Source organism: Dromiciops gliroides, chromosome 4 (assembly GCF_019393635.1).
Source record: "Dromiciops gliroides isolate mDroGli1 chromosome 4, mDroGli1.pri, whole genome shotgun sequence".
Classification (NCBI taxonomy): domain Eukaryota; kingdom Metazoa; phylum Chordata; class Mammalia; order Microbiotheria; family Microbiotheriidae; genus Dromiciops; species Dromiciops gliroides.
Window position 1 is genome coordinate 418,969,629 of NC_057864.1, and position 12,928 is coordinate 418,982,556.

Below are 12,928 nucleotides of genomic sequence, written 5' to 3' on the forward strand. Positions count from 1 at the left end.
CCAGTATTCATCCTCTCTCCCTCCTAATTTAACCTAATTTAACTGAACTTATTTATCTTTTTATCTCACTCAGTTGAACTCACCTGTGGCCTAGCACAATCACTGGCTGTCTCGGAACCATGAGATATGGTATGATAACCTTTCCATAACATTTTCAGGTGTCATGAACACATACTAAATTTGCTTTGATCCAGACACATGGTGGTAAAAAGTGTTACTGATTGCAAAATGCTATGCTAAGGTTTAGTTAAAAAAAAAAAAAAAATACAGCAATTCAAACAGTTAAAGAAGAAATCCAGCTTTCCAGACCAGAGTCCAGAGTCCAGAATCCAGACCAGAGTCCAGAATCCAGTTTTCCAGACCAGAATCCAGTTTCCTCCTGATGACATCTTACCACTTCAAGAAGACAAGAGAACTCAGAGACTTTATATGAACTGTTTTGCTTTATTAGCTTTTACTATCTCCTTTCTGTTATATACTATCTGTAACATGTACTCTCTGCAGAGGCTCTCCCTTTGCAAGACAAATGTCAAAGCGTCGGTTCATGAGGAAAGAAAAAAAAATCGCCCCTCTGGACAAAACTTTCCTCTCTTCCTTTTCTGTATTGTTGTTCACATATTATTAGTCAGCAAAGGTTATTATATTCTTTTTACTGTTCCATCAAGGAAACATTCCATTTCTTGAGGAAGCAAAGGGGGGAAATGTAGTAAAATATGAAAGTTTTTAACAGTCGGTTAGGATAACTGAAGGACGCCAGTTTTTTCAAGGACCACCCTTTTGGGGAGGAGATGAACAGTCCGCCTGCTGCGCATGTCAGACTGCCTGCCGGGTGCAGTCCGCCTGCTGCGCATGTCAGACTGCCTGCCGGGGTTTTTTTTTGACTTCCGGGGTGGAGAGAAGGGAAGAGGCCTTTTTGCCTGCTTGGCAGGACTCCTGGCGGGCAGCACAGACGGTCTCCCTCACTCAAAAGGTGGCCTTTTTTGGTTTGGTGAGTTTTTATAAGAAATATAGACTAAGCCTAGATTTAAGACGATTTCTACTGTATTTCTACTTTCCTATCCTTCTAATCAACAACACCTTATATACAATAAAGGCTCTATCTAGAAAACCAGAAGCTTCTTCCATTTACTAGTCTGGGAGATAAATTAAGGGAAAAGTTAAGTAGGGGAGATTTATGATCTAATATCCAATTTTAAATTTCACAGATGCAACTGATGTATGAACTTGAACCTTTAGAAAGGAGGCTAAGTGATTGATCAAGTCTGTTATACATTTCCATATTAGTCATGTTGTGAAAGAAAACAGACAAAAAAACTCAAGAAAAAATTATTCTTTGATCTGTATTCAGACAGCGTCACTTCTTTCTCTGGGGATGGATTTTTCATCATGTGTCCTTCAGAGTTCTCTTGGATCATTGTGTTGCTGAGAATAGCTAAGTCATTCACAGTTGATCATCTGACAATATTGCTGTTACTTTGTACACAGTACATTTCACATTGTATCAGCTCGTGTAAATCTTTCCGAGTTTTTTCTAAGAGTATCCTGCTCATCATTTCTTAGAGCAGAGTTGTATTCCATTATAATCACATACCACAATTTGTTCAGCCATTCCACAATTGATGGGCATCCCCTCAATTTCCAATTCTTTGCCACCAGAAAAGAGCTGCTATAGATATTTTTGTACCTGTAGGTCCTTTTCCTTTTTTTTTAATCTGTTTTTTGATACAGACCTATTCGTGGTATTGCTAAGTCTAAGAGTATGCATGGTTTAATAACCTTTGGGCATAGTCCCAAATTGCTCTACAGAATGGTTGAATTAGTTCACAACTCCACCAACAGTGCATTAATATCTCATTTTCTCCACATCCCCTCCAATATTTGTCATTTTCCTTTTCTGTTCTATTAGCCAATCTAATAGGTATGAGGTAGTACCCCAGAATTGTTTTAACTTTCAACTCTCCAATCAATAGTGAGTTAGAGCATTTTTCTCATATGACTTTAGATAACTTTGATTACTTCATCTGAAAACTGTTCATATCTTTTGACTTTTTATCAGTTAGGGAATGGCTCTTTTTTTTTTTTATAAATTTGACTCAGTTCTTTATTATGTTTGAGAAATGAGGCCTTTATAAGAGAAACTAGCTTCAAAAATTTTTTTTTCACAGTAACTATATTTCCCTCCATCCTATTCCCTCCCCGCATTTTATTATATTTTTTCTATTTATCCTTTCACCCTGTCCCTCCTTAAAAGTGTTGTTTCTGATTACCTTGTTCCCCAATCTGCCTTTTCTTCTATCACATACCCTTTTTATCCCCTTCCCCTTCTACTTTCCTGCAGGGTATGATAGATTTCTACACCCAATTGAGTGTGTATGTTATTCCCTCTTAGAGCCAATTCTAATGAAAGTAAGGTACACTCACTCCCCTTCACCTCCCCCATTTTCCCTTCCATCGTATAAGCTTTTCCTTGCTTCTTTTAAGTGAGAAAATTTATCCCACTCCACCTCTCCCTTTCCCTTTCTCCCAGTACATTTTTCTCTCACCCCTTAATTTTATTTTCTAAAGATATCCCTTCATACTCAACTCACACCTGTGTCCTCTGCTTCTATATTCTCCTTCCAACTGCCCTAATAATAATAAGGTTCTTACGAGTTACAAGTATCATTTTTCCATGTAGAAATGTATACATTTAACCTTATTAAATCCCTTATGATTTCCTTTTCCTGTTTACCTTTTTAGGCTTCTCTTTAGTGTTATATTTGAAAGTCAAATTTTCTATTCAACTCTGCTCTTTTCATCAAGAATGCCTGAAAGTCCTCTTTTTCATTAAATGCCCATTTTTTCTCCTAAAGTATTCAACACAGTTTTTCTGGGTAGGAGATGCTTGGTTGTAATGCCAGTTCCTTTGCCCTCCAGAATATCATATTTAAAGCTCTCCAATACTTTCATGTAGAAGCTGCTAAATCTTGTGTGGTACTGACTGTAGTTGTGGTACTCAAATTGTTTCTTTCTGACTGCTTGCAATATTTTCTCATTGACCTGGGAGCTCTGGAATTAGACTATAATATTTCTGGGAATTTTCATTTTGGGATGTCTTTCAGGAGGTGATTGGTGGATTCTTTCAATGTCTGTTTTACTCCCTTGTTCCAGAATTTCAGGGCAGTTTTCCTTGTTATTTTCTTGGAAGATGACATCTAGGCTCTTTTTTTGATCATGGCTTTTAGGAAGTCTAATAATTTTAAAATTATCTCTCCTGGATCTATTTTCCAGGTCATTTATTTTTCCAATAAGATATTTCACATTATCTTCTATTTTTCATTCTTTTGGTTTTGTTTTATTGTTTCTCGATTTCTCATAAAGTCATTAGCTTCTATTTGCTCAGTTGAATTCTTATGCCCTCTTTTTTCATTTGGCCAATCTTGCTTTTCAAGACATTTTCTCCTCATTGGCTTTTTTGTACCTCTTTTATCATTTGGCCTAGTTTTTTGGGTACTTTTTCTTTTAGCTTTTGCAAAGGATTCTTTCCCACTCCTTCCAGGACCACAGTAGTTCCTGTCAAAATTATTATTAGGGCGGGCAGCTAGGTGGCACAGTGGATAAAGCACCGGCCCTAGATTCAGGAGGACCTGAATTAAAATCTGACCTCAGACACTTGACACTTACTAGCTGTGTGGCCCTGGGCAAGTCACTTAACCTTCATTGTCCTTCAAAAAACAAACCAAAAAAACCCCCTTATTCTCAGATTATTAGTACAAGCTGAGGAGACTGTTCATCCTAAAATAACCACCACCTCCCAATGTCATTAACCACAAGCCATCTTTAGGTTAATTTTAGGAACCAGTCTCTACACAGCAGATGCTTACATTTAAGGCTATTGAGGGCCAAAAACCAATCATGAGTACAAAAGGACTATCCAAGAGCTAGCTTATGAACTCTGGCCAATTAGCACTCAGAAAGGGTTTTTTCCAAGCTTTTTAAGGTGCAAAGCCATGTGCCACCTGGAAAATTAGTACTTATAAATCTTCAGGAACACTTGAAAGCAGAGGGCCTCACTGATAAGGATTAACATCAAAGGCCTTAAACCACATTGCTGCTAAAGATATTATGTTCCCCTCATGTGAATATAGGCAAGTAATGCCATGGAGAAATCTGGTGCAAGAATAGAAGAAATCTTATAGTCCTTGATGGGTGTGTCTTTCATCACCTGAGGGAGTAGAAAGCAACATTCAGACTTAAGTACTCCATGTCCCTTTAGATTTGTCCAGCTATAATGTGTCTCTTCAATACCTCATATCCCTCAGTAAATCTCACCAGAATATGACTTGTATTTTAGGTTTTGCCTTCACCTTTTAGTGGCATAAGAGGTGTGTGTGTGTGTGTTGGGGAAACATTTACCACATAATTTAATTTAGAGACAGCTACTAAATGTCAGGGAATGAGCAAGAGAACCTAATCACCTTTGTAACACATGGAAATTAGCTGCTTGGACTTAGGACATGCTATTCCCATAGAAATGATTTTCTCTCTATTTCCCTTTGCTCTGAGGAACAGGAAGATGCCATAGTAGTTGATGAGTCAGCTTTTCCCATATATCTTTATCTCTTAATTTGTGTGTGTGTATGTGCGTTTTGGTTTTTGTTTTGTCTTGTCTTCCAGGGCAATGAGGGTTAAGTGACTTGCCCAGGGTCACACAGCTGGTACGTGTCAGGTGTCTGAGTCCAGATTTGAACTCAGGTCCTCCTGATCCAGGGCTGGTGTTTTATCCACTGTGCCACCTAGCTGCCCCCTTCTAATTCTTTCTTTATAAAGATATATGGAGGGGGCAGCTAGGTGGTGTAGTGGATAAAGCACCAGCCCTGGATTCAGGAGGACCTGAGTTCAAATCTGGCCTCAGACACCTGACACTTACTAGCTATGTGACCTTGGGCAAGTCACTTAACCCTCATTGCCCCACCAAAAAAAAAAAAGAATTAGAATAGTAGAGACTTTAAATTTTTTAGTATTGCTCCAAATCTTAAGAAAAAGTTTGTGTAGCATTTAACAGAATCTCCCCTTCCAACTTAAATCTTTCTGAATTCTATCACTGAATACAGTTGAATTTGCAAATATGGTGGCCCCTTAAAACTATTTAATTACTGTAAAACATCTTACCTCAATTTGACCAGCCTCCACCCAGTAGGTGAAAGGAGAGTGCCATTAAAATTATTATAGTTTTAGTTGTTCTCTAGTCTTTTTCAGATGTAGATAATTGAGAGATTAATAGTAAGATCTAGCCAATTATACTTAAAATATAGCACTGCTAAATTAGTATAATTTACTTTATTATCTTTAAGTATTGTTAAACACTGTTTTAGCCCATAGTAAAAAACACATATACAAATTGATGCCTTCTTAACTAAATCTTGACTATTAACCATAAGAACTTAAATCATATTCCTTATTTTCACGTGATTTTAAGTGATTTAAGTGATTGTGCTATGATTCCCAGATGATGCTTAATAAATGTTTGTGGAACTGAATTGGATTGAACTGTTATTTCATTATTCATGGCATCAGAGTTACATGATATTGAGCCTAGGCCTCAGAGTTAAATGGTAGCATGTATCAAGAGAATATAGCTTTCAATTCTGTAAGATCAGTGCCCACAGAAAATAGGAATGAAGGGTCCCCAGTAGATTGTAAGCTTCTTGTTGGTAAGGGTCATTTTATTTATTTATTTATTCATTCATCCATTCATTCATTCATTCATTCATTCATTTATTTATTTATTTGTATCCTTAAGGGTCATTTTCATTTTTTCTTTTTTTTGTATCCTCAGGGCTTGGTATCAGGGAATAGTGACCGTGGACCTATGAGTTCTTCAATATAAAGAACTCCCAGGTAAGGAAACTCTCTCTACCAATGCAAGTAGACACTTTCTCTGTAACTTATAGCCTTAGAGAGTTGCCTAAAGCACTGAGAGGTTAGGTGACTTGCCCAGGGTCACAAAGCCAGGATGTGTTCAAGGTGGGACTTGGCCCATATCTTCTTGGCTTCAAGGCTAGTTCTCTATCCATTATACCATGCATTCCTCCACATTATCTTGCTCTTAATGTGTAATAAATGTTCATTGAATTGTTTGAAAAGTTTAAGCTTTTCAGACATGTCAGAGGGGCTTCATGTTTGCCACTATTTTTTTTGGCTATTTCAAGGTGGAAAAAGGCCAAACAGTAGTTAACCTAGTCCTGGCTGCAGCCAGAATTATATGTGTTATCCATAGCAGATAGTTTTCTATCTTATTATTAAAGATGTAGAGGAAGCAAGATTGTATAGATTTCTTGGGTCAATAGTCCTTTTTTATTGTCATTTGATACTCTTGGAGCATCTATTCTTTCTTTTTTTCTTTTTTTTGGTGAGGCAATTGGGGTTAAGTGACTTGCCCAGGGTCACACAGCTAGTAAGTGTTAAGTGTCTGAGGCCAGATTTGAACTCAGGTCCTCCTGAATCCAGGGCCAGTGCTCTATCCACTGCGTCACCTAGCTGCCCCTGAGCATCTATTTTTTCATAAGTACAGACCTCCCCTTTTAGCAAGAAAGAAGCCTTTCTTCATGCTGTCTCATATTATACTATTCTTACCTGCTCTTTACCTATAAATCCTTCACAGAGGATCTCTCTCTGCAGTAGAGGCCTTCCTCATGTTTTTTGGGGGGATTTCTTGGGTACCAGTGTACCATTTGGGTTTGCCATCTGTTATCTCTCATTTTTGCCAACATTAATTTTTCCAATTGTACTCATCCCTCACACACAAAGTGTTATGGGTAATAAAGCATGTATTCAAATTTGTGTTATTCAAAGTTACAATTGTACAGAATATGGCAATTTATTCCAGCCCAATGAAAATACACAGAGTAAATTAGAAAAATATGACCATTACACCAGATTCATTATTTGTACTAATTGAGATCTGGCTGTATGCTATATATAGCCCAAGTATGTCTATCATGCATCTTTCTAGTGACTTAGTTTATTTATAAATTAGATTTTTTTTTTAGTGAGGCCATTGGGGTTAAGTGACTTGCCCAGGGTCACACAGCTAGTAAGTGTTAAGGGTCTGAGGCTGCATTTGAACCTGGAGTACTCCTGACTCCAGGGCCAGTGCTCTATCCACTGCAACACCTAGCTGTTCCCTATAAATTAGATTTTTCTGAAATTATGGGGTTCCATGATTTACAGCTAAGTGTCATCACTAAAGAGAATATTGTTGTTAATTTTTTTTTTCAGGAGCCAGCAGGTTGGGTTCATTGATGGTACTTCAGTTTCCCAAATGTAATCCATGTCAATCTCTTCCTCCTTAATTCTAAGCACAGCTTATTATCCATTTGCAGTACTTATCTAAGGTACACTTATTGATAGGTCAATTTGATAGTCTGCTTATTCAGTTGCATATCATAATCTGAGAAATATGCATTTTTCATTTGATTTGTTTTTTTTCAAGGTAGTTGATTAAATGAATCTCTTTTATCTTATGAATTTCTTTGAGAAGGATTTGTCGTGTTCTTCAGGGCTTGATGGAATTAGTACAATCTTTTCTATGAATAGAAGAATTTAGAGAATTCTAGCCTTAATGGGAACTATTTTCTCATCTGGACATTAGAGGCTGAAAATTCTTCCTTGAACTTAGGCATTTCTTCTCATTAAATGAACTAGTATGTCACACCAGGAGTTTTTGATGAAGAACTTTCTTGTTCAATGTGATGTCATCATGTTAAGTTATGAACCACCTGGCACTCAGCTGGACAGTTGGAAAATCTGAGAAATGACAGAGAAAGTTTAGCTAGCCCACGTCTTCTAGGTAAACTACATAACACCGGAAGTTCTATCAGCTGTCCAGTGTCTCTCTGGCCTTTTGCCACCTCCAATAGAATAGAAGTATCTCAAGGATGGGGCCTGGTTTTTGTTTTCTCCTTGTCATTCACTTTGCCCCATTGTCTAGCACAGTGCCTTGCCACATCATAGGCATGGAATAAGTACTTGTTGAACTGAATCATATAGTAAAATCAATTTAAGTGTCAGAGTACTTTGCAAGAGGCTGTTGCCCATTTGTCTGCCTTTTTCACTTCTGAAATCAGAATTTCATGGGAAGAAACGGACAGGGGAAGGGCTTTGTGGGCTTTTTCAAGGACCTTTCTATGCCATTCAGAATATCTCTCCCATTTCTCAGGTTTTTGATCCAAGCTCACCCCAAATAGATATGATACTTAAGATCCTGTGAGAACCTGATCATTCATACACTCAGATGATCTTAATGTGACCATTAAGATACAATAAGTTTTCTCTTTCTATGTATGTGTGTTTGTATATGCACATGTATAGCAATAACAGGTTACCTTGCCCATGATCACAACACTAGTATGTCTCATGAGAAAGACTTGAAACCAGGTGTTATTTTCAGGTTCTGCCTCTAAGACATACATGTGGAAGATCTGTGTGACCATGGACAAGTCTCTTAATCTCTTAATGTACCAACAGCTCTATAAAACTATAAGTTACAGATGAGTTGATGATCTGCATTAGCAGAAAATATTTCCACTCTGGGAGTTCCCAATGCTTTGAGTTCTTCACACCACTGATAGCACAGACTCAGAATATTCAATGTATATATGTGTGTATGTGTGTATATACACACATGTAATATAGGTACAGGTGCATACACATACATACACACATATAAATTATACATTGGTGTTTTGGAATATGTATAAGACACTGCTATACACAATAGTCCTTGTGTATAGATAAAAACCCAACAATCCTTGCCTTCAATGAGCTTAAAATCTAATTATATATTTATAAATGAGTAGTATCATGGTATAATCGAAAAAGTGCTAGACTTTGAGTTAGGATGTCATCTGAAAATAGAAATAGTACCATAAAAAATTGTTGTGAAGGTCAAATGAAATAATGTATAGAAAATGCTTTGTAAACCTTAAAACATTATATAAATACGTTATTTCTGTGTATATATACATAAGCATATCTATGCATGCACTCATATATTTGAATATGGATTGGACCTGTGATTTTGTTGACCTAGGAAATTCCCAGATGAGGTAATTCCTTCTATTAATGCAGGTCAGCACTTTCTCTGCAATTTACAGTCTAAGAGAGTTGCCTAAAGCACTAACAGATTAAGTAACTCACCTAGGGATACCCAAACCACTGTGTATCAGGGGTGGGACTTGCTGCCTCTTCTCATGCAGATAGATAGATAGATAGATAGATAGATAGATAGTATATGTATATATACATACACTATCATCATATAAACCAAATCTCTTAAGTTCATGATCATTCTAAAGTTAATATAGCATGAAAAAATGTATTGAAAAAGAAAATCTCTAAGCTATCTTGGGAAATATCAACATAAACCATTTTATGCTGCTCATTTATTCATGAGAAAGTCCCTGGCAGCATCTACTTTCATTGTCCCAGTTACTAAACTTTCAGTTCTAGAGCTCACAGAAAAAGTAAGAGCATATCATGTTTCTTGTCCTTGGATTCCATTGCTTGAATCTTTTCCAACTTGAAAACCTCTTCTATTCAGTTTTGGAGTAACCAACCTTAGCCCAGGACCAGCCTCCTTCCTTTTTTTTTTCTTTCTCTGTTTCTCTGAATCTTTTTCCTTTTCTCTCCTAAGTTCTTTGAGCAGCTTAGAAAAGTGAGTTCGATACAAAAAGACAAGGTGTGGTGCAGCTAGGTGGCACAGTGGATAGAGTACCAGCCCTGGAGTCAGGAGGACCCGAGTTCAAATCCGGCCTCAGACTCTTAACACTTACTAGCTGTGTCACCCTAGGCAAGTCACTTAACCCCAATTGCCTCACCAAGAAAAAAACAACAACAAAAAAAAAAAGAAAAGAAAAGCACAAGGTGTGCTTTAGTCTTTTTTCCTTTTCTAACTCTGTTTTACCTTCTCTTTGTACAAAAAGGAACAATCAGTGTGAAATGTGTAGTTGTTCATTGTGGATTTGGGGCAAGAGTACTGGAGTCATGAGAGACCAGAGTTCAAAATCTCAACTCTCACATTTAATAGCTGTCTAACTTTGGCCTCTCTCAGCTTCAATTTCCTGATCTTGGAAATGGGAATAGTAATACCTACAATTTGTATTGAGGAAAGTACTTTATAAATCTTATTCAGATACTTAAGTAGACCTGTGAGCTCATCAGTTTAAGAGCTCCCTTCCTGGAATGCTGATTATAACTCTGCAGGTAATCTTTACCTGCCCATCCTGTGCAACTCTGATCCATGCCCTTCCAGGTAGTCATCAAAAGAGGTCTATGAAACATGTTTAAAGGCATTCTCTTTTTCTTCTGACATTTTGAGGGTACCAGTGGAACACTCTGGACATCCATGTATAATCCTTTGCTCTCACCAAATAACCAGCCCATCGTTTTGCCCCCCATCATGTAATTCTTTGGTGATATCCTTTAGTTTTGTTCCATGGACTTCTTTGTTAATTATATGTTACATCCTGATTAGCATGAAGAACTATTATTCATGAAGTATTCCACTATATGCTATGCCACTACAGTAAGTAGGTTGCTTTGCCTACCAAAAGATGGATGTACTGTGACCTTCCAGTATGCACGTTCTAAAGTGTTAGTATGTTCAGTATGTTCTAAAGTGTTAGTAACTGCTTTACTTATAGGGAAAGGCAGATAGTACTGAAGACATTTTATTCATGCCAAAATCAGTGCAACTTAATTTGTGGGCCTGACTTGATAATTTCATTCTTTAAAAACATAGAGGAAGCAATGAGAGAAAGATTCTTGCCCAAGTTTTCACTTGGTTTGGGGTATGGAAATTATGGGAACTTTTGGGGGAAGTAATGTACTATTTGATTTATGATAGAAGAGAGGAAAGATTTGCATGGATATTTGCATAGATATTTGAAAAGCAGAATTCAAAGGATTCAAATAAATTTTAAGTAGGACAATTCTAAAGGGAAGTAAACTTAGGAGGGAAGGATAACTTTCACAAGTCAAATTCTGAATATATAAAAGAAAAAATTTTAATTAAAAAGAAGGTAGTATTTTAAGAGATTAATGTGGATGTGTAGGGGACTTACCAAGAAATTTAGATTAAAAAAAAACATGTACAGACAATAGCAGGGGGAGCAGCTATTAGATGATAAATGAAAAAGCATGTCACAATCCTCTAAAAATAGCATCAGAAATGCTAAAACTAGAATAAGCTGAGGTTAGCAAGGAAAGATAAGGATAAAAAAGAGTTCTTAAAACTACATTGGAGAAAAGAGAAAGATCAGAAAAGAGATAGAACTACTTGGGAGTAGATGAGATAATGCAATAGATGAAAGAATGAACTTGGAGATGCTTCCATGGAGAATAATCTTTGAAGTAGAAGAAAGGATAGAACAAAAATAGTTGGAACTATTAGGGATAAGGAATTGAGACCTAAGTAAGGAGTAGGTAAGAGAAGACCTTGAAGTCACCAAGCCCAGATGTAATATATTTGAGAGTAATGAAAGCATTATATGGTTAATGAACTACTATCAGTGATTTTTGAAATATTAGAGAGAAAAGAAGATTTGTCACAGGATTGGAGGAAGGCAAATGTTCAGATTTTCTAAGAGTGTGGAGTCTGCAAACTATAGGCTAGAAAGCTTGACTTCAATTCTTAGCCAAATTTCAGGACATTTTATTTAAAAGATTACTGATAAACATCTAGAAAAGGAAACAGGGATTGCGGAATGTCAACATTGGTACGTCAATAATTGATTCTGCTATGTCATCATTTCTTTTTTTTTTTTTTTGGCAAGGCAATTGGGGTTAAGTGACTTGCCCAGGGTCACACAGCTAGTAAGTGTTAAGTGTTAAGTGTCTGAGGCCGGATTTGAACTCAGGTCCTTCTGAATCCAGGGCCGGTGCTCTATCCACTGCACCACCTAGCTGCCCCCATCATTTCCTTTTTAGACAGTTACCGGATTAGTAAATACTTTTGACATAGTTTGCCTAGATTTTAGCAAAACACTTAACAGTCTCTCATGCTATTCTTGGGATATATAAGAAATAGTACTTCAAGGTAGATTTGGAACTGGTTGAGTGGGATTGTACCCAGAAAATAGATGTTTAAAAAATTAATGTACTCTGCATTTTGGGCACAAGTATACTAGAAATAATTTTGTTAACATTTAAAATTCAAGAACTTGTAGTATAGAGAGAAATGTTCAAACTGACATAAAGTTCTCTTCCTCCCCTTTACTCAACTCCCACCTAATTTCTTTAGAAATCTCTATACCACAAGAAAAATTTGAGCTAACATTTATAGCAATCTTGAACAAGGAAAAGGTTACAACATGTTAAAAAAAAGCTTTGGAGTAACATTCTATACCATCAAATTAAACAGTAATAACCTAATAACTACTAAATTCCTTCTTTGATCAGTGCCCTCAATAATCAAGTAGGTCACAATATCAATAACTTTAGAGAATGGTGAAGGCAATGCTCTCAAAAAAAAAAGAAAATAAATTATTTTATTGATAACTTTGGCTTTTACATAATCATAGTTTTCCTCAGTACCCTTCTTCCTCCCAGAGAGCCATCCCATATAACAAAAAGTATTTTTTAAAAGACAAAAATAAAGAAAAACAAGTGGGAAAATGTCAACAAAACTGAACAGTACATTGAAAAAATACAAAAACATGTTTTGAACAATACTGATTGAGGCCAGGGCCACCAGTGTCGCAGCATGTAGCCCAATGAGAGAGTAGGTTGTGAGCAACTTCTCATATCTTTTATTTCAAGTTGTGCTTTTTCTTTATCATTTTGCAACTTTTGATTTATTTTTTAAAATTTGTTTTGTGAATATGGTTCCGTTTTCATTGTTGTAGTTACCATGGATGTTGTTTTCTTGGCTCTATTTACTTCATTT

At 36.6% G+C, this 12,928-nt stretch overlaps 1 protein-coding gene across 1 annotated transcript in view; it reads left to right on the forward strand.

Annotated features, from left to right (window-relative positions):
- LOC122756343 (TLC domain-containing protein 4-like) overlaps nucleotides 1-12,928 on the forward strand; it is a 153,834-nt gene that overhangs the window by 35,682 nt on the left and 105,224 nt on the right. Inside the window, exon 2 of the mRNA XM_044005595.1 lies at nucleotides 5,819-5,880. The gene's annotated coding sequence lies outside the window, so the exon portion shown is untranslated. The remainder of the gene's footprint in view (nucleotides 1-5,818; nucleotides 5,881-12,928) is intronic.